At 51.9% G+C, this 20,833-nt stretch overlaps 1 protein-coding gene and 1 pseudogene across 1 annotated transcript in view; one reads left to right on the forward strand and one right to left on the reverse strand.

Moving 5' to 3' along the window:
- The window catches only part of LOC146809656 (sulfotransferase 2B1-like), a 710,434-nt gene that overhangs the window by 664,891 nt on the left and 24,710 nt on the right, over window positions 1-20,833 (reverse strand). The window lies entirely within an intron of this gene.
- Window positions 17,913-18,901, forward strand: LOC146809657 (18S ribosomal RNA; annotated as a pseudogene; the record flags this gene model as incomplete).

A 20,833-nucleotide genomic window follows, 5' to 3' on the forward strand; every position in this document is an offset into this window, starting at 1 on the left:
CTGTTTTCAGCACAAATGTATTTTGCTTCTGCAGAACTCAGAGATGTTTGTATAAACAGTAGGATGTACTGTAGTAGGGTATAAATGTAAATACAAGAATACTATTTACATTATTTGGTAATATCCGCATGGGAGCAGGCCACTCATCTACACAAGTTGCAGATTTTCAAAAGTTTCCTTTTCAAATTAAATGAGCTGTACCTTTTCCTGGTTTTTGGTCCTGGTATATGCTGGACTTATTTGTGGTGTTACTAGGCCTATAAGTGTCATCTTATCGGACAAGAAGCATATGCTGCTATAGCAAACCTCTGTTTTACTGGATAAAAAGTACAGTCATTGCTTTGGGAAATTTCATTGGCTTGATTCCATAGCATGCATAAATTACACTTAAGCAATATCATGTTTACATTTCCGTCATTGCTTGATGTGTTTTGTATGGCCTTGCACAATAATAAGCATGAAGTGTATTGCTTAACAATATTCTATAAATATTTCCCAGTTATTGTTCTGTCGTGTTGCTTAACTAGGCCTCAGTTGACTCTTGAACAATGTTATAAGCCGGTAGGAAATCTGCCTTTTCTATATAGTCACCCCAGATTTTTCGTCTTTTGCTGGACCCTATATTTGTGCTGGCTTTAGAACTCTGTTAACCAGAAATGGAGTCCCATTGCTCCCCCTTTAAACATACTTAAATTGGCTTATTCCTAATTGGCTCATTTAACTTTCCTGTAAGCCCCCAGTATATGGTGTAGAAAGTGTTTAGGACCTGGAAGTTAAATGCTGCTTGTGGAGGACAGCACCTGTTGTGCCATCCACTATAGTAGCTGGAGAAATATGGCTTCAGTCCTACCTTTTGTAGCCGGGCTGCTGCAGTGGAAAACCTGCAGTGCAACCTGTTTGTATAACCCTTTGACAGGTAAAAATGCCCTTTTAAATGTAGTCCAGCTTGTGTAAGCCTGGTAGCCTGCAAGGTAGGTTGCATGGTATTTAAAACAAGCATTTGCAATGCAATAGGTCTTGCATTTGCGAAAGTTTGAGCTATTGACATTGTAAATGACATGCCTTTTATTTTTGCGTTTGAAAAACCTGCAAGCTGTGCGTAAACAAGCACTTTGTACTTATAGTCCATGCTTATGAGAAGCAAGGCTGGCAGTCTCTTTTACTGCCAGCCTTGCTTCTCGTAAAGTGCGTGTTTATGCACCGCTTGCAGGTTTACAAAACAAATGAATAAAAGGCATTGTCATTTACAATGCCAATAGCTTCAACTCTCGCAAATGCGAGACCTATTGCATTGCAAATGCTTGTTTCACTTGGGGGATCGTAGGGGACTCCCTCAACATGGCTATGTGCTTGGGAGCTGTCTAAACAGCCCCTTTACATGTTTTTGGACTTTGTTTTTCAACCCCCTGTCAGAGTGCGAGAGAGAAAATGGCGGACGCCACTTCCTGGTTTCGATCGATTCGAATGTTTACTAAGATCTAAGGGCCAATCAGAATCGCGCTCGCGCACGTCACCGTACGCGTACGGTAAGCGCACCGTAAGTGCCACAGATATATATATTGATTTAAAGGCTATTTTCTCAGGATCTACTGAACAGATTTACACCAAACCTACAAAAGGCACTTCCTTGACCTGAGGACTACCTCTCTGCCAAATTTCAAGTAATTCTGTTCAGCCGTTCGGGCTGTAGCTGTGTCTAAAGGTCCTATGGAAAAATGCATGGGAAAAACGCGTTTTGGGACCCCCCTTTTATCTCAGCCCCCGCTTGACGAATCCCTCCGAGACTTTCAGGGTAGGAGCGGAGCGTAGCGCCCCACCTATTTTGAAATATTCGCGAGGATTCGTCAACCGGCGCCAAAGTTATTCAAAATAGAATGTTGCGGATTTCCTATGGAAACGTGGTCCTATAACTATAACTATCTACTAGCGACCGCCAGTAGATAATATATATATATATATATATATATATATATATATATATATATATTTCCACAGCGAGGACTCGTTACTGGCGGCATTTGGCGCTCTTGGCGGTGCGAGAAATGTGGAGACGGCAGAGTCAGCCATTGTAAGATTCAATCAAGGCTCCTGGTTCAGGAAAAAATCCACACGCACTCCCTGGTATGGTGCAGTTCCAATTCAATTTAATAACATCCCAAGCATGGCAAGCAGGTTTACAAAACCCAACGCGTTTCAGTCAACTTTGACCTTGTTCACGGGTAACAGTTATTTTTCACTCTTCTGTTTTTATACTAGTCACATGATGTTACATTTCGCTTAGCCTTATAATACGAAAAACACAATTTCTGCGAACAACAGCCATTTGCGTTCTGGTGTTTTAAATCTAAGGTATATTGTTTAAAAACATATCACTCACCAGAGAGATAAAATGTGCGGATATATTTAATCATGGCCCACTAGAGGGCAAAGGAGCAAGGTACAAGTTGATTATAAAGATTAGTCAATATGACGATTGGATTACTAAAATGTTTAATTGGTACATGCACCTATAATTTGATTGATATTATTGAAGATATAAACTTGTTCAAAATATATGAATTGACACCTGATAAAATGGTTAATAATAATCCCACTATGGTCGCTGGACTACAAGGACCATAAGGCTAAGCGAAATGTAACATCATGTGACTAGTATAAAAACAGAAGAGTGAAAAATAACTGTTACCCGTGAACAAGGTCAAAGTTGACTGAAACGCGTTGGGTTTTGTAAACCTGCTTGCCATGCTTGGGATGTTATTAAATTGAATTGGAACTGCACCATACCAGGGAGTGCGTGTGGATTTTTTCCTGAACCAGGAGCGTTGATTGAATATATATATATATATATATATATATATATATATATATATATATGCAAAAAAGAAGGAGAGAACTCTGGTTAGTTCCCAAGTTTAGGTGGACGGCAGCTCGTGTACAGAGCACCCTCAACACCAGCGACACTCTAAATTTGCTCACCTCAAATGTCTGTTTTTCTATCAAAGTTTTTAAGCATAGGATTAGCACAATGCTATCCACGCCGAGATAGAAATGGACAAAGTCTTTTGCCATTTGTACAGCAAAGTCTTTAAGCATAGGATTAGCACAGTGCTATCCACGCCGAGCTGTAAAATGACAAAAGCCATTTATCACTCCAGGCACAGTATTACAGTTTTGGATTGGTGAAATACCATCCAAGCCAACCTGAAATGAATAAAAGCAACCCCTGACACATGTTTCGCTGTCATTACAGCTCTTCAGAGAGGTTTAGCTTTGTCCAGACACAAGGGAGCACCCAGTATAAGTCAAAACAATTCCCTTGCAGGCATAGAGTGACGCATAAATTATGCAAAAAAGAAGGAGAGAACTCTGGGTAGTTCCCAAGTTTAGGTGGACGGCAGCTCGTGTACAGAGCACCCTCAACACCAGCGACACTCTAAATTTGCTCACCTCAAATGTCTGTTTTTCTATCAAAGTTTTTAAGCATAGGATTAGCACAATGCTATCCACGCCGATATATAAAAATCTATTTTGCCAGCAACAGAACCTTTCAATTGACTGAACCATGGATTGCAGTGCTCTGTAACAGACACTGTTCCACAGAGGAATCACGAAATTCTGCAACATCGCTTGGATGCCTCCCATGTAACAGTTAGATCATGCAGTGAAACAATTCTACTTCAATGTGATTCTACCTTACTGCACAAATGTAACCCCTTGACCAGGTTAGTTTGATTAGCATTTTTAAACATGAAAGATGGTATGGCATAAATCATACATGCAGAGGCACAGATTATAAAATGCTATGTTTACGAATGTTGAGGGAGGGGGGCAAAGTCAACAATGATAATAAATAGCATATTACGCTGTACATATCTGATATATATATATATATTGTTTATACATGTATATGGAAATGTCACACATAAGCAGCAGAAAACTTGGCAGTTATCCTCCTGAAGTGTCATACATGTGGCACTGATATATAACACATAAGTAGGGATCTGCAAAAAACCCATCATTTGCATTTGCAATTACAGAAATGCAGATCTATCATTTAATATTGTACTTTAGCTTGAGGTGTGTCACAGCATCACTTTTTGACACAAAAACGCATTTCACGTTAAAAAATAATACGAAAAACACAATTTCTGCGAACAACAGCCATTTGCGTTCTGGTTGCTAATATTGCTTCCATGCTCCTGCTCTATAATTTTGCCATGAACTGCGGCATATTTAGATACCGTGACATAATAGCCTAATTTAGGAAATTTCGCATAAGAAATCATAATGTGAAATTCTTGTTTTTTCTTTGTAGTCTTCTTTGTCGGATGTGAACTTACAGGCAAGTATCTTCATAAAAGGAAAAATGAAACGTATGATGGGAAATCTCATCCTTTTTTCTGCTGTTCAATAGTCATCTATGTGTATGCATGCTAAATGACAGTGTTTGTCTGATAATGCCGGGGGGTGGGGGGTCATGAATCTCCATAATATATGTATGTTTGTGCAAGATGAATCATCTGAAATATGCATCTTAAATTACAAGGACAAAATAATGATACAATGTATAAAATGTTATCAGTCGGCTACAGAATTCCCAGATTAAGCAGTTTTTTGCGATTGCACACAAGCATGGCCCATGTTCAATTATGTGTCAAAGAACAAAACCTAATGGTGTACCTTAGATATAGAACATATGGCTCTAACATTTACACTGAAATCTCTCTAACTCATCTAGTATTGGTATATTTGATATACTGAAATACAGCGATGTACAGATATGAGAGTCTACATTCTACAGCAGTTTACATATGTTTCGCCTCACTAGATCCAATAAATAACCTGTGGTATTCCACTTTAATATCGACTGCAAAATATTATGGTACCAGAATGTCCTGTCAAAAATAGTGAGCAGGTTGAAAGCGCACATTGAACTCTAGGACCCCATCCGAAACTGGGAGCAACCCCATGGCAAATATTTCCTAGACTCCTTAATTTTAGGGCTCGAGACACAGCATTGCACCTGACTTGAGACAAGGGACAGTTATACCATCAAGGTTCTTCTGTTTCACTGTATCCAGACTCTACGTGAATGGTCCCGGAAACCCGGCGCGCGTTCACAGATGTCAAACGTTCCCTTCAGAAACGCGGTCTGAAATATGGGATGATTTATCCCGCGCGGCTCCGGGTGGAGGCGAATAGCAGCCATTATGTCTTCACTACTCACGAGGATGGTGTGCGTTTTTGGTATTTGTGAGTTCAGATTGGCCTCCTCCTCTAAGTTTACCCTGACCCGTGCCCGCAAATCGCAACCTCACTCTTATCTTGTTATCTGTGTCACATAAACTCGGGTGGAGAGACCAAGTGTAGAACGACCTGCGCTGAGCAGTGGAGGAGGTAGGAGGGAATACAGAACCAGAGTAAACCAGCATTTGCAATGCAATAGGTCTTGCATTATTAAAGTTTGAGCTATTGGCATTGCTAAAAAATACAACACCAATAGCTCAAACTTTAATAATGCGAGACCTATTGCATTGCAAATGCTTGTTTATTTGAGCTATTGGCATTGTAAATTACAATGATTTTTATTTATGTTTTGGTTTTTAAAACATAAATAAAAGGCATTGTTATTTACAATGTAAATAGCTTAAACTCTCGCAAACGGAAGACCTATTGCATTGCAAATGCTTGTTTGTTTTTAGTAACTGTTTTTCAGCTCTCACCTTTTTTGTTATGACTTATTTACCCACTAACTTGTTTACCATTTTTTTATACTGCAGAACCAGCAGACACTCAACATTCTGAACCATCTCTGTTACCTACAGATTTTTAATGGATCAAGCTCTTTTATACAACACATAGATAACGCAGTGCTGTCATAGATCTGAAGGAATCAAGAATGGTATTTACTTTCTTGCTATACAGCAGCAATCTTTTTGATACTTGGGTTGTGCAGTGTGGCGGTGCATTTATTCAGAGTGGATTTGAAGGTGTCCATTTTGAAGTGGCATAACTTATTTGGCAGGGTATGCCCAGATGTGGGTCCTTGCTCACTTTGCCACTGCATTCAAGATAGCCTGGCTGATAAGGGTTATGAACCCGAAACCGGTCCCAGGATGCTTGTTTCCGGTCCAGGGAAGACATGGCTTGGCAGTTCGGGCTAGACTGTCCCCATGAGGCACAGGGTCAGACTGATATGCATATGGCCATGTCTGAACTGGGGTGGCGGAGTGAGCTAAAGAATGACGATGGATTACACCGAGATCAGTTGACTAGGGGTAATTGCTTGCAATGTTCAACACTCCGTCCATAATCCGCTTCGGTTTTGCTTTGTTCGCCCTTAGTTGGCAGGGTATGCCCAGATGTGGGTCCCTTGCTCACTTTGCCACTGAATTCAAGATAGCCTGGCTGATGAGGGTTATGAACCCGAAACCGGTCCCAGGATGCTTGTTTCCGGTCCAGGGAAGACATGGCTTGGCAGTTCAGGCTGGACTGTTCCCATGAGGCACAGGGTCAGACTGATTTGCATATGGCCATGTCTGAACTGGTGTGGCGGAGTGAGCTAAAGAACGATGATGGATTAAACCCAGATCAGTTGACTGGGGGTGAGTGCTTGCAATGTTCAACACTCCATCCATAATCCACTTTTGTTTTGCTTTGTTCGCCCTAAATTGGCAGGGTATGCCCAGATGTTGGTCCCTTGCTCACTTTGCCACTGGATTCAAGATAGTCTGGCTGATGAGGGTTATGAACCCGAAACTGGTCCCAGGATACTTGTTTCCGGTCCAGGGAAGACATGGCTTGGCAGTTCGGGCTGGATTTTTCCCATGAGGCACAGGGTCAGACTGATTTGCAAATGGCCATGTCTGAACTGGGGTGGCAGAGTGAGCTAAAGAATGATGAAGGATTAAACCCAGATCAGTTGACTGGGGGTGAGTGCTTGCAATGTTCAACACTCCGTCCATAATCCTCTTTGGTTTTGCTTTGTTCGCCCTAATTTGGCAGGGTATGCCCAGTTGTGGGTCCCTTGCTCACTTTGCCACTGGATTCAAGATAGCCTGGCTGATGAGGGTTATGAACCCGAAACTGGTCCCAGGATGCTTGTTTCTGGTCCAGGGAAGACATGGCTTTGCAGTTCGGGCTGGACTGTTCCCATGAGGCACAGGGTCAGACTGATTTGCATATGGCCATGTCTGAACTGGGGTCGCGGAGTGAGCTAAAGAATGATGATGGATTAAACCCAGATCAGTTGACTTGTGGTAAGTGCTTGCAATGTTCAACACTCCGTCCATAATCCGCTTTGGTTTTGCTTTGTTCGTCCTAAATTGGCAGGGTATGCCGAAATGTTGTTCCCTTGGTCACTTTGCCACTGGATTCAAGTTAGTCTGGCTGATGAGGGTTATGAACCCGAAACTGGTCCCAGGATGCTTGTTTCCGGTCCAGGGAAGACATGGCTTGGCAGTTCGGGCTGGATTGTTCCCATGAGGCACAGGGTCAGACTGATTTGCATATGGCCAGATCAGTCGACTGAGGGTGAGTGCTTGTTCAACACTCCGTCCATAATCCGCTTTGGTTATACCTTAGTTTACACACAGTTAGGAGGTACAAGTTTGTTGAGTGTGTGGATGGCAATAAGTGGGAACCGTAGGATGGGAAGAATATGCAAATAGAAATGAACAGTACATGCATTTTGACCTCTGCAGGCAATATAGAATTACATCACCTAAACTTTGCCCATGCACATCGAAAAGGCAATTATACAATAAATATCAACTTCAACAACAATTATAACATAAGTACTGTGCCCTTACTACGTACAGCGCTTCTTCTGGAGAGGTAGCAATTCCCACACAAGTAGTCAAACTATTGTTGGGGAAAAGAAAGGACGGAAAAGCAGAAGAGACTAGCACGAGAGCAGAGGAATAGAACATGAATAGAGAAGAACGACCCCAAAGATAGATAAAAAGAGAAGAAGAAAAAACAAAACTAAGGGGAGCAGAAAGGAAAGGTAAACAAGTTTACAAAAAAAAGTGAAGAAAAAAACGAAACTAATGGGAACAGAAAGGAAAGGTAAACAAGTTTACAAAAAAAGAGTGCGGCAAGCTGATAATATACCTACTGTGTCACGCCGCGGGTAAGAGATCCAATCCCGCTGGGCGTAACTAAAAGGAGACAGGGTGGCAACAAGCAATGATTGCCATGCCTTCAGTGCAATCATTACACTGTCTTTAGCATAATTTGTGACGTCAAACGACGCGCACAAATCAAAGCTGAAGGCAGAGCTAGGACGAGGTTTCTGGAATCGTATTGATTCCAAGAAGCCTCGTAAGACGAGATCAGCGCACGCGCTGCTTACGTCACGAGACCTAAAAAGTAATCTACAAACAAGGCCCAGCAAACAAAAGAGAACGATTATGAAGCCAGGAAGATCACAAAATAAATGTAAGAAACAGGAAGTTTGGGCATTACTGTGAGGCCAGAGTCGAACAAATAGCAACTAAAATGTATGATCCAACCATAAGATTCGAGGACAAGACCAGAAAATCTGTCTGGTAAATGTGCGTGACTGCTTATGTTCAATAAAACACATTCTAACTGACTGCACATAGCGAGAAATAAAACACAACAGTAACATAACAGCAAGATGTCAGGAATAGTTATATAACGAGCAAGAGCAAGGCAATAAATATTGGTTACAACAATACTAAAAATAGAAATCATTGAATAAAACAATGCGCTGTGTGGGTGACAAAAAATGAGCGCCCTATACATTTTTACGCCTAAACAAATAAACAAAAGCAAGCAATAATGTGAACAATAATCATGTTATCAATAACATTGCATTCTCAACAACGTAATACTACCGGAAAGAGAAAAGTAGTCCCGAAACAATGACTTAAAATGTCTGCTGTGTTTGTTTAGAAGTAGCTGGTCGCTGTTCTCAGGGAAGTCTAAACCCTGGAAGAAGCATGAGGCATGCATGCTGAGAGAAAATTGGGAGAATGAATAATGGAGCAGTGAGGGAGCCAGCAAATGTGAAGACTATGAGCAGGCTGAAGCCCATCAAGTAGATACGGCATGTCTCTCGAGACAGAGCATGCACGCTACCTAGAGCCGAGACCTAAAAAGGGTGTTTATAAATTCTTGTTCCATGGCTACTGACTGCAGTAGCTACATAGTTTTAGGAGGCCCAAGACTTTTCGGAACATCGAAAAGGCATCATGAGGAGGAGGAAAGGAAGTGGTCATTGCTAGACCTGGCACCATTGGCATGGGTCTCCCTTCCATTTCTTTGCTGTTGCCTCCTTTATTTTTGCTATGTTTTTGCTGGTCTAGATGCTTTGGGCACTTTGCCACTGCTATTCAGTGCCAAAGTGCAAGTGCTCCCTATTGTAAATTGTTGTAATGGATTAGTGACTCCATGATTGGCTTATTTGATTTACTTGTCAGACCCTAGTACAGTGCACCATGTGTGCCCAGGGTCTGTAAATCAGATGCTGCTGGTGGGCTTGCAGCACTGATTGTGCCACCCACAGAAGCAGCTTGTAAAATATGTCTCAGGCCTGCCATTGCAGAGCCTGTGTGCAGTCTGGGACTTCCATGTCGACTTGGCAAGTGCACACACTTGCCAGTCCCTAAACCTTCCCTTTTCTAGGGCTGGGCAGAATTGGCGTAACGCCACTATGCGGAATTATGGAAAAAATGTGTGGAAAGTGAGCGCATGTCCTAAGGCTCCGTGTGCCCGGGACAGAGGCCTCGCGTGCCCGGGACAGAGGTCCCTCGTGCCTGGGCAGGCTCCCCGATCTCCCCGGCCTGGCTGGGTTGAGAAGCAAGGACCAGCCAGGCTGGGGTTTTGGTCAGGGCCTGGGGTGTGGGAGCCCCCGTCCTGCGGCCTGCCAAGGGTCCATCTGCCCGGAACAAGGGTCCCTGCTGCAGAGCCCCGGAGCTATGCAAGGGCAGGCGGGAGCCCTACCGCTATGGCTTGGCTCGGGGTGGGCAGATGGGTGTCCTTTCGGTCCCGGCAATCTGGACACAGCTTTCCCCTCAGCCATCTGGTCGCACACATGCTTTCCAATGGGGTGACAAGATGGCTGGGCTGCCCTGGAAGTCCCGATGAGGGCTCATTTGCCTCCCCAATCCCAGCCAGGGCTCCAGGAGATTGGGCGTGTCCGGGCCTAGGGTCCCCTGAGTCTCGCGGTGCGCACGGGTTCCCAGAAAAAAGGGTGGCTTTCCTCCGGATTACTAAGGGCAGGGTATGCCAGAACACCCCTCCCGGGTTGGTGGCTCTTTGCCGGTGACCAGATGGGCTATGCTCGAGCAACACCTCTCCTCCGTCCGGGGGCTCCCTCCTCCGGCCCATGGCGTGGCAAAGTGCCTGGGACGGGCTCCATGGGTCCTGGGCAGTCCTCCCCCAGGCATCCGGGCCAGAGAGCTCCGGCAGTCCTCTCCATGCCTGCGGTCCAGCCGGGGTCCCCAAGCCACCCGAGAAGTGGGGCCTTGATCCCTGCAAAGGCAGGCGGGAGCCAAACCGTGAAGGCTCGAGGCGGGCAGATGGTAGTCCTTTTGGTCCCGGCCATCTGGTTGCACATTTCCCCTCGGCCATCTGGTCGCACACAATGCTTTCCAATGGGGCGACCAGATGGCCGGGCGGCCCTGGAAGTTCCTGATGGGGGCTCATTTGCCGCCCCCATCCCAGCCAGGGCTCCAGGAGGTCAGGCGCGTCCAGGCCTAGGGTCCAGAGTCTCGCGGTGCGCACGGGATCCTAGAAAGAGGGGTAGATTTCCTTTGGATTACTAGGGGCAGGGTATGCCAGGGCACCCCTCCCGGGCTGGCGGTTTTCTGCCGGGGACCAGATGGGCTATGCCCGGACACCACCTACCCTCTGTCCGGGGGCACCCTCCTCCGACCCATGGCATGCAAAGCACCCGGGATGGGCTCCATGGGTCCTGGGCAGTCCTCCCCTGTGCGTCTGGGCCCGAGAGCTCCAGCAGTCTTTCCAGTGCCAAAGGCCCAGCCGGGGTCCCCGAGCCCCCTGGGAAGCAGAGCCACCGAGCACTGCAAGGGCAGGCGGGAGCCCATTCGCAAAGGCTCGGGGCGGGCAGATGGGAGTCCCTTAGGTCTCGGCCATCTGGTCACACCTTTCCCCTCGGCTATCTAGTCGCACGCAATGCTTGCCAATGGGGCAACCAGATGGCCGGGCTGCCCTGGAAGTCCAGATGGTGGCTCATTTGCCTCCCCGATCCCAGCCAGGGCTCCAGGAGGTTGGGCGCGTCCAAGCCTAGGGTTCCCGGAGTCTCATGGTGCACACGAGTTCCCAGAAACGGGGGTAGCTTTCCTCCGGATTACTATGGACTGGGTATGCCGGGACACCCCTCCTGGGCTGGTGGTTCTCTGCCGGGGACCACATGGGCTATGCCCTGACCACACCTCCCCTCCATCTGGGGGCACCCTCCTCTGGCCCACGGTGTGGCAAAGTGCCCGGGACGGGTTCCATGGGTCCTGGGCAGTCCACCCCAGGCGTCCGGGCTGGAGAGCTCCAGCGGTCCTCCCCGTGCCTGAGGAACAGCCAGGGTCCCCAAGACCCTGGGAAGTGGAGCCCCCGAGCCTTGCAAGGGCAGGCGGGAGCCCAACTGCGAAGGCTTGGGGCGGGCAGATGGGAGTCCTTAAGGTCCCAGCCATCTGGTCGCACCTTTCCCCTCGGCCATCTGGTTGCACGCAATGCTTTCCAATGGGGCAACCAGATGGCCAGGCTGCCCTGGATGTCCCGATGGCGGCTTATTTGCCTCCACAATCCCAGCCAGGGCTCCAGGAGGTCGGGCGCATCCGGGCCAAGGGTCCCCTGAGTCTCGTGGTGCACATGGGTTCCCATAAAGAGGGGTAGTTTTCCTCTAGATTACTAGGGACAGGGTATGCCAGGACACCCCTGTCGGGCTTGCGGTTCTCTGCCGGGGACCAGATGGGCTATGCCTGGACAACACCTCCCCTCCATCCGGGGGCTCCCTCCTCCAGCCCACAGCGTGGCAAAGTGCCCAGGACGAGCTCCAAGGGTCCTGGGCAGTCCTCCTCCAGGCCTCGGGTTCAGGGGCCCCGGGGAGGGTGGCCTCATCACCCCGGACTCTGTCCTCGGTCCTGCTGCATGACAGGGTGCCCGGGACAGGGTCCTGAGGGGTCGGGTGGTGGCAGGCCCTCGGATTCTGCCACCCGGCAGGTCCATAGGCATCGTGTGCCATGCCGCCACCCCTCTCTGCCCAGCACATTTCCACAGCAGTTCGGAACGACTGTTCCGAGGGGTGCCACCGCCGCCAGGCCTCGGCACCACTGCGTCTCGCTCAGGCTGTGCCTTGGCCCACCTCTCCCTCCTGGGGGAGACGGCTGGGCCCGCCAGTGCCCATGTGACCGCACCTCTCCACACCCCTCCAGCGAACCCTCCCGCCTAAGCGGGCTGGCTCTTCCCCCAGCATGCTCCTGAGAGGGAGGGATGCGCAAAGGTTGTCTGGTCGGGGAGATGGGCACGCGGCTTCCCCGAACACACCAAGTCAGCAGGTGCGGCTACCTGGTGATCATGCCAGCAGCATATGCTTGTCTCAAAGATTAAGCCATGCATGTGTAAAATACACATGGCCAGTACAGTGAAACTGCGAATGGCTCATTAAATCAGTTATGGTTCCTTTGATCGCTCCATCTGTTACTTGGATAACTGTGGTAATTCTAGAACTAATGCATGCCGACGAGCGCTGACCTCCCGGGATGTGTGCATTTATCAGACCAAGACCAATCGCCCGGACGCTTTGATGACTCTAGATAACCTCGGGCCGATCGCATGTCCCTGTGACGGCGGCGATAAATTCGGATTTCTGCACTATCAACTTTCGATGGTACTTTCAGTGCCTACCATGGTGACCACGGGTAACGGGGAATCAGGGTTCGATTCCGGAGAGGGAGCCTGAGAAATGGCTACCACATCCAAGGAAGGCATCAGAAGCACAAATTACCCACTCCTGACTCGGAGAGGTAGTGATGAAAAATAACAATACAGGACTCTTTCGAGGCCCTGTAATTGGAATGAGTACACTTTAAATCCTTTAATGAGGATCCATTGGAGGGCAAGTCTTTTGCCAGCAGCCGCGGTAATTCCAGCTCCAATAGCGTATATTAAAGTTGCTGCAGTTAAAAAGCTTGTAGTTGGATCTTGGGATCGAGCTGGCGGTACGCCGCAAGGCGAGCTACCCCCTGTCCCGGGTTGGTGGCTCTTTGCCGGTGACCAGATGGGCTATGCTCGAGCAACACCTCTCCTCCGTCCGGGGGCTCCCTCCTCCGGCCCATGGCGTGGCAAAGTGCCTGGGACGGGCTCCATGGGTCCTGGGCAGTCCTCCCCCAGGCATCCGGGCCAGAGAGCTCCGGCAGTCCTCTCCATGCCTGTGGTCTAGCCAGGGTCCCCAAGCCACCCGAGAAGTGGGGCCTTGATCCCTGCAAAGGCAGGCGGGAGCCAAACCGTGAAGGCTCGAGGCGGGCAGATGGTAGTCCTTTTGGTCCCGGCCATCTGGTTGCACATTTCCCCTCGGCCATCTGGTCGCACACAATGCTTTCCAATGGGGCGACCAGATGGCCGGGCGGCCCTGGAAGTCCCGATGGGGGCTCATTTGCCGCCCCCATCCCAGCCAGGGCTCCAGGAGGTCAGGCGCGTCCAGGCCTAGGGTCCAGAGTCTCGCGGTGCGCACAGGATCCTAGAAAGAGGGGTAGATTTCCTTCGGATTACTAGGGGCAGGGTATGCCAGGACACCCCTCCCGGGCTGGCGGTTTTCTGCCGGGGACCAGATGGGCTATGCCCGGACACCACCTCCCCTCTGTCCGGGGGCACCCTCCTCCGACCCATGGCATGCAAAGCACCCGGGATGGGCTCCATGGGTCCTGGGCAGTCCTCCCCTGTGCGTCTGGGCCCGAGAGCTCCAGCAGTCTTTCCAGTGCCAAAGGCCCAGCCGGGGTCCCCGAGCCCCCTGGGAAGCAGAGCCACCGAGCACTGCAAGGGCAGGCGGGAACCCATTCGCAAAGGCTCGGGGCGGGCAGATGGGAGTCCCTTAGGTCTCGGCCATCTGGTCACACCTTTCCCCTCGGCTATCTAGTCGCACGCAATGCTTGCCAATGGGGCAACCAGATGGCCGGGCTGCCCTGGAAGTCCAGATGGTGGCTCATTTGCCTCCCCGATCCCAGCTAGGGCTCCAGGAGGTTGGGCGCGTCCAAGCCTAGGGTTCCCGGAGTCTCATGGTGCACACGAGTTCCCAGAAACGGGGGTAGCTTTCCTCCGGATTACTATGGACTGGGTATGCCGGGACACCCCTCCTGGGCTGGTGGTTCTCTGCCGGGGACCACATGGGCTATGCCCTGACCACACCTCCCCTCCGTCTGGGGGCACCCTCCTCTGGCCCACGGTGTGGCAAAGTGCCCGGGACGGGTTCCATGGGTCCTGGGCAGTCCACCCCAGGCGTCCGGGCTGGAGAGCTCCAGCGGTCCTCCCCGTGCCTGAGGAACAGCCAGGGTCCCCAAGACCCTGGGAAGTGGAGCCCCCGAGCCTTGCAAGGGCAGGCGGGAGCCCAACTGCGAAGGCTTGGGGCGGGCAGATGGGAGTCCTTAAGGTCCCAGCCATCTGGTCGCACCTTTCCCCTCGGCCATCTGGTTGCACGCAATGCTTTCCAATGGGGCAACCAGATGGTCAGGCTGCCGTGGATGTCCCGATGGGGGCTTATTTGCCTCCACAATCCCAGCCAGGGCTCCAGGAGGTCGGGCGCATCCGGGCCAAGGGTCCCCTGAGTCTCGTGGTGCGCATGGGTTCCCATAAAGAGGGGTAGCTTTCCTCTAGATTACTAGGGACAGGGTATGCCAGGACACCCCTGTCGGGCTGGCGGTTCTCTGCCGGGGACCAGATGGGCTATGCCTGGACAACACCTCCCCTCCATCCGGGGGCTCCCTCCTCCAGCCCACAGCGTGGCAAAGTGCCCAGGACGAGCTCCAAGGGTCCTGGGCAGTCCTCCTCCAGGCCTCGGGTTCAGGGGCCCCGGGGAGGGTGGCCTCATCACCCCGGACTCTGTCCTCGGTCCTGCTGCATGACAGGGTGCCCGGGACAGGGTCCTGAGGGGTCGGGTGGTGGCAGGCCCTCGGATTCTGTCACCCGGCAGGTCCATAGGCATCGTGTGCCATGCCGCCACCCCTCTCTGCCCAGCACATTTCCACAGCAGTTCGGAACGACCATTCCGAGGGGTGCCACCGCCGCCAGGCCTCGGCACCACTGCGTCTCGCTCAGGCTGTGCCTTGGCCCACCTCTCCCTCCTGGGGGAGACGGCTGGGCCCGCCAGTGCCCATGTGACCGCACCTCTCCACACCCCTCCAGCGAACCCTCCCGCCCAAGCAGGCTGGCTCTTCCCCCAGCATGCTCCTGAGAGGGAGGGATGCGCAAAGGTTGTCTGGTCGGGGAGATGGGCACGCGGCTTCCCCGAACACACCAAGTCAGCAGGTGCGGCTACCTGGTGATCATGCCAGCAGCATATGCTTGTCTCAAAGATTAAGCCATGCATGTGTAAAATACACATGGCCAGTACAGTGAAACTGCAAATGGCTCATTAAATCAGTTATGGTTCCTTTGATCGCTCCATCTGTTACTTGGATAACTGTGGTAATTCTAGAACTAATGCATGCCGACGAGCGCTGACCTCCCGGGATGTGTGCATTTATCAGACCAAGACCAATCGCCCGGACGCTTTGATGACTCTAGATAACCTCGGGCCGATCGCATGTCCCTGTGACGGCGGTGATAAATTCGGATTTCTGCACTATCAACTTTCGATGGTACTTTCAGTGCCTACCATGGTGACCACGGGTAACGGGGAATCAGGGTTCGATTCCGGAGAGGGAGCCTGAGAAATGGCTACCACATCCAAGGAAGGCATCAGACGCACAAATTACCCACTCCTGACTCGGAGAGGTAGTGATGAAAAATAACAATACAGGACTCTTTCGAGGCCCTGTAATTGGAATGAGTACACTTTAAATCCTTTAATGAGGATCCATTGGAGGGCAAGTCTTTTGCCAGCAGCCGCGGTAATTCCAGCTCCAATAGTGTATATTAAAGTTGCTGCTGTTAAAAAGCTTGTAGTTGGATCTTGGGATCAAGCTGGCGGTACGCCGCAAGGCGAGCTACCGCCTGTCCCGGGTTGGTGGCTCTTTGCCGGTGACCAGATGGGCTATGCTCGAGCAACACCTCTCCTCCGTCCGGGGGCTCCCTCCTCCGGCCCATGGCGTGGCAAAGTGCCTGGGACGGGCTCCATGGGTCCTGGGCAGTCCTCCCCCAGGCATCCGGGCCAGAGAGCTCCGGCAGTCCTCTCCATGCCTGTGGTCCAGCCGGGGTCCCCAAGCCACCCAAGAAGTGGGGCCTTGATCCCTGCAAAGGCAGGCGGGAGCCAAACCGTGAAGGCTCGAGGCGGGCAGATGGTAGTCCTTTTGGTCCCGGCCATCTGGTTGCACATTTTCCCTCGGCCATCTGGTCGCACACAATGCTTTCCAATGGGGCGACCAGATGGCCGGGCGGCCCTGGAAGTCCCGATGGGGGCTCATTTGCCGCCCCCATCCCAGCCAGGGCTCCAGGAGATCAGGCGCGTCCAGGCCTAGGGTCCAGAGTCTCGCGGTCCTAGAAAGAGGGGTAGATTTCGTTCGGATTACTAGGGGCAGGGTATGCCAGGACACCCCTCCCGGGCTGGCGGTTTTCTGCCGGGGACCAGATGGGCTATGCCCGGACACCACCTCCCCTCTGTCCGGGGGCACCCTCCTCCGACCCATGGCATGCAAAGCACCCGGGACGGGTTCCATGGGTCCTGGGCAGTCCACCCCAGGCGTCCGGGCTGGAGAGCTCCAGCGGTCCTCCCCGTGCCTGAGGAACAGCCAGGGTCCCCAAGACCCTGGGAAGTGGAGCCCCTGAGCCTTGCAAGGGCAGGCGGGAGCCCAACTGCGAAGGCTTGGGGCGGGCAGATGGGAGTCCTTAAGGTCCCAGCCATCTGGTCGCACCTTTCCCCTCGGCCATCTGGTTGCACGCAATGCTTTCCAATGGGGCAACCAGATGGCCAGGCTGCCCTGGATGTCCCGATGGGGGCTTATTTGCCTCCACAATCCCAGCCAGGGCTCCAGGAGGTCGGGCGCATCCGGGCCAAGGGTCCCCTGAGTCTCGTGGTGCGCATGGGTTCCCATAAAGAGGGGTAGCTTTCCTCTAGATTACTAGGGGCAGGGTATGCCAGGACACCCCTGTCGGGCTGGCGGTTCTCTGCCGGGGACCAGATGGGCTATGCCTGGACAACACCTCCCCTCCATCCGGGGGCTCCCTCCTCCAGCCCACAGCGTGGCAAAGTGCCCAGGACGAGCTCCAAGGGTCCTGGGCAGTCCTCCTCCAGGCCTCGGGTTCAGGGGCCCCGGGGAGGGTGGCCTCATCACCCCGGACTCTGTCCTCGGTCCTGCTGCATGACAGGGTGCCCGGGACAGGGTCCTGAGGGGTCGGGTGGTGGCAGGCCCTCGGATTCTGCCACCCGGCAGGTCCATAGGCATCGTGTGCCATGCCGCCACCCCTCTCTGCCCAGCACATTTCCACAGCAGTTCGGAACGACCGTTCTGAGGGGTACCACCGCCGCCAGGCCTCGGCACCACTGCGTCTCGCTCAGGCTGTGCCTCGGCCCACCTCTCCCTCCTGGGGGAGACGGCTGGGCCCGCCAGTGCCCATGTGACCGCACCTCTCCACACCCCTCCAGCGAACCCTCCAGCCCAAGCGGGCTGGCTCTTCCCCCAGCATGCTCCTGAGAGGGAGGGATGCGCAAAGGTTGTCTGGTTGGGGAGATGGGCACGCGGCTTCCCCGAACACACCAAGTCAGCAGGTGCGGCTACCTGGTGATCATGCCAGCAGCATATGCTTGTCTCAAAGATGAAGCCATGCATGTGTACAATACACATGGCCGGTACAGTGAAACTGCGAATGGCTCATTAAATCAGTTATGGTTCCTTTGATCGCTCCATCTGTTACTTGGATAACTGTGGTAATTCTAGAACTAATACATGCCGACGAGCGCTGACCTCCCGGGATGTGTGCATTTATCAGACCAAGACCAATCGCCCGGACGCTTTGATTACTCTAGATAACCTCGGGCCGATCGCATGTCCCTGTGACGGCGGTGATAAATTCGGATTTCTGCACTATCAACTTTCGATGGTACTTTCAGTGCCTACCATGGTGACCACGGGTAACGGGGAATCAGGGTTCGATTCCGGAGAGGGAGCCTGAGAAATGGCTACCACATCCAAGGAAGGCATTGGAGGGCAAGTCTTTTGCCAGCAGCCGCGGTAATTCCAGCTCCAATAGCGTATATTAAAGTTGCTGCAGTTAAAAAGCTTGTAGTTGGATCTTGGGATCGAGCTGGCGGTACGCCGCAAGGCGAGCTACCGCCTGTCCCATCCCCTGCCTCTCGGCGCCCCCTTGATGCTCTTGACTGAGTGTCCTGGGGGTCCATAGTGTTTACTTTGAAAAAATTAGAGTGTTCAAGGCAGGCCGGTCGCCTGAATACTTCAGCTAGGAATAATGGAATAGGACTCTGGTTCTATTTTGTTGGTTTTCGGAACTGGGGCCATTATTAAGAGGGACGGTCGGGGACATTCGTATTGTGCCGCTAGAGGTGAAATTCTTGAACCGGTGCAAGACGAACCAAAGCGAAAGCATTTGCAAAGAATGTTTTCAATAATTTAAGAACGAAAGTCGGAAGTTCGAAGACGATCAGATACCGTTGTAGTTTTGACCATAAACGATGCCGACTAGCGATCCGGCGGTGTTATTCCCATGACCCACCGAGCAGCTTCCGCAAAACCAAAGTCTTTGGGTTCCAGGGGAAGTATGGTTGCAAAGCCAAAACTTAAAGGAATTGACGGAAGGGCACCACCATGAGTGGAGCCTGCGGCTTAATTTGACTCAATACGGGAAACCTCACCCGGCCCGGACACGGAAAGGATTGACAGATTGATAGCTCTTTCTCGATTCTGTCAGGAGCGCGGGGTAGGAGTCCCGCCCCCGTCCCAACGAAGGCCGCCTGACTTCCGGCGGAAGCTCGGCTGCGGCGGTGATTTTCACAGCGGCAACGAGGGGTAGGCTCTCTCTGTAGATGCGATATATGGCCGTAAGATAAAACCAATAAGCGGGGTGGGCACCCGCCAACGACCACGGCAATGCGGGGTGGGCACCCGCTTCAAATCCGGCAAAAGCGGGGGAATCCCTCCGTCGGGGTTCCCTCAATTATCGTAGCGCCGCGCTACAATGAAGGCGCTCTTCAGGGAAAGCGCTTCTCAATGCTGGAGTCCCAATTAAAGCGCTCCTAGCGCTATAAATCAAATAAAAGCGCTCCCAGGCGCTTTGGGGAGAAGGAAAGTCCTGCAAAGTTCAGGAAGGTAGGCAGGGGGCAAGGCTGGGCCAGGGGCCAGCTCACTGGGCCCTCCAGGCAGGAAGGCAGTCCTAAGTGGCGGTTCCTCCTGGCCTCCAGCAGCAGCAGCCCCCCTTAGCTTGGATCCTGGAAGAGAACAACTCTGTGGGGACGCAGCCCCATTTTTATACAACTTTCCCCTTTGTTCTGGGTTCAGGGTGAGGGGGAAAACCAGTCGCAGCTGGTTGGGGAGCACCCTTGATGTGCTCAGCCCCTCACTCTATTCACTGGCAGGGCTCGGGTCATCAGTCGCACCACAGGGGGCGGAGCCAGCATTGTGTGGGGAAAGCCCTGCCCTATTCAGGTCCAAGGTGCACTCCTCCCCAGCCATCAGCATGCTAATCTCACTCACCACTGGGGCAGACCCAACCAGACTCCTGGAGCCAGGCTCACCAGCCAGCTCCATCCAATCACACGCCAGACACACTTTACACTAATATGCCAACTCCTAGAAGTGGCACTTCCGCACATGACATAATCACGCATTATATATCATTGCGAAGCATTCGATCACCCGAGTCCGCACATACCAAACTCGAGCCTGCACACCCCACGCATCAGGAACTACCAGGGACACATACATTCCCCATGCATTCCTATGGGAGGGCAGGCCTATCTCACCACATGCACTCAGAGGGCGCACGCACTTTACTCTGGGACACAGGGAAAGTGCGCAGAAACCAAAAATCACTACCACCAGGTCACCAATAAAGCAAAAAAGTTCAGGGGTGAACCTGCCAGAAGGGCCAAGTCCAACACAACCCCCTTCCAGCCAAATCGCAGGGCAGCCCAATCACCACCGTGATGGACTTCCCTGCTTGGGGCGATAGAACACGGACGCGGGCCGGCAACTGCAGGGACACCCTCCGGTTCTACGCCACGGTGAACCCATGGAATTCCTTCTAAAACCACTGTCCGGACCAACTGGGCTACCCCACTGGTACTCCCAAGTTGTCCGCGGCCAAGACCAGGCGCTAGGCCACCCAGGTGCCACTGGTCCTTGCCTAATCACAGAGTGGGGGGTAGCAACCCCTGGCACATAGCGGCCATTCTCCACTCTTCCTGTCTGCAAGACAGGACTAGACTGCCACTGGTTCTCCAGCCTAGGGTCTACACCCTCAGGCGGACCAGGAGTCTCAGGGAAGGCTCTCCTTCCCCTACCTCTTCTCCTAAGGTTCCTTCTCCTCTGGCGAGGGGTACACCTAGAACGCCATTCCAACCCAGGGTTTAACCCCTTAGGTTGCACCGGGGTCAGAGGTGGGCTCTCCCACCCTCTGCACCCCCTTCCAGAGCCCTGCTCCCTACCAACTGGGGCGGTACCTCTGGAAGAAGAACTGGTCAGGA

This window comes from Triturus cristatus, chromosome 7, assembly GCF_964204655.1.
Source record: "Triturus cristatus chromosome 7, aTriCri1.1, whole genome shotgun sequence".
In the NCBI taxonomy this organism is placed as follows: Eukaryota; Metazoa; Chordata; class Amphibia; order Caudata; family Salamandridae; genus Triturus; species Triturus cristatus.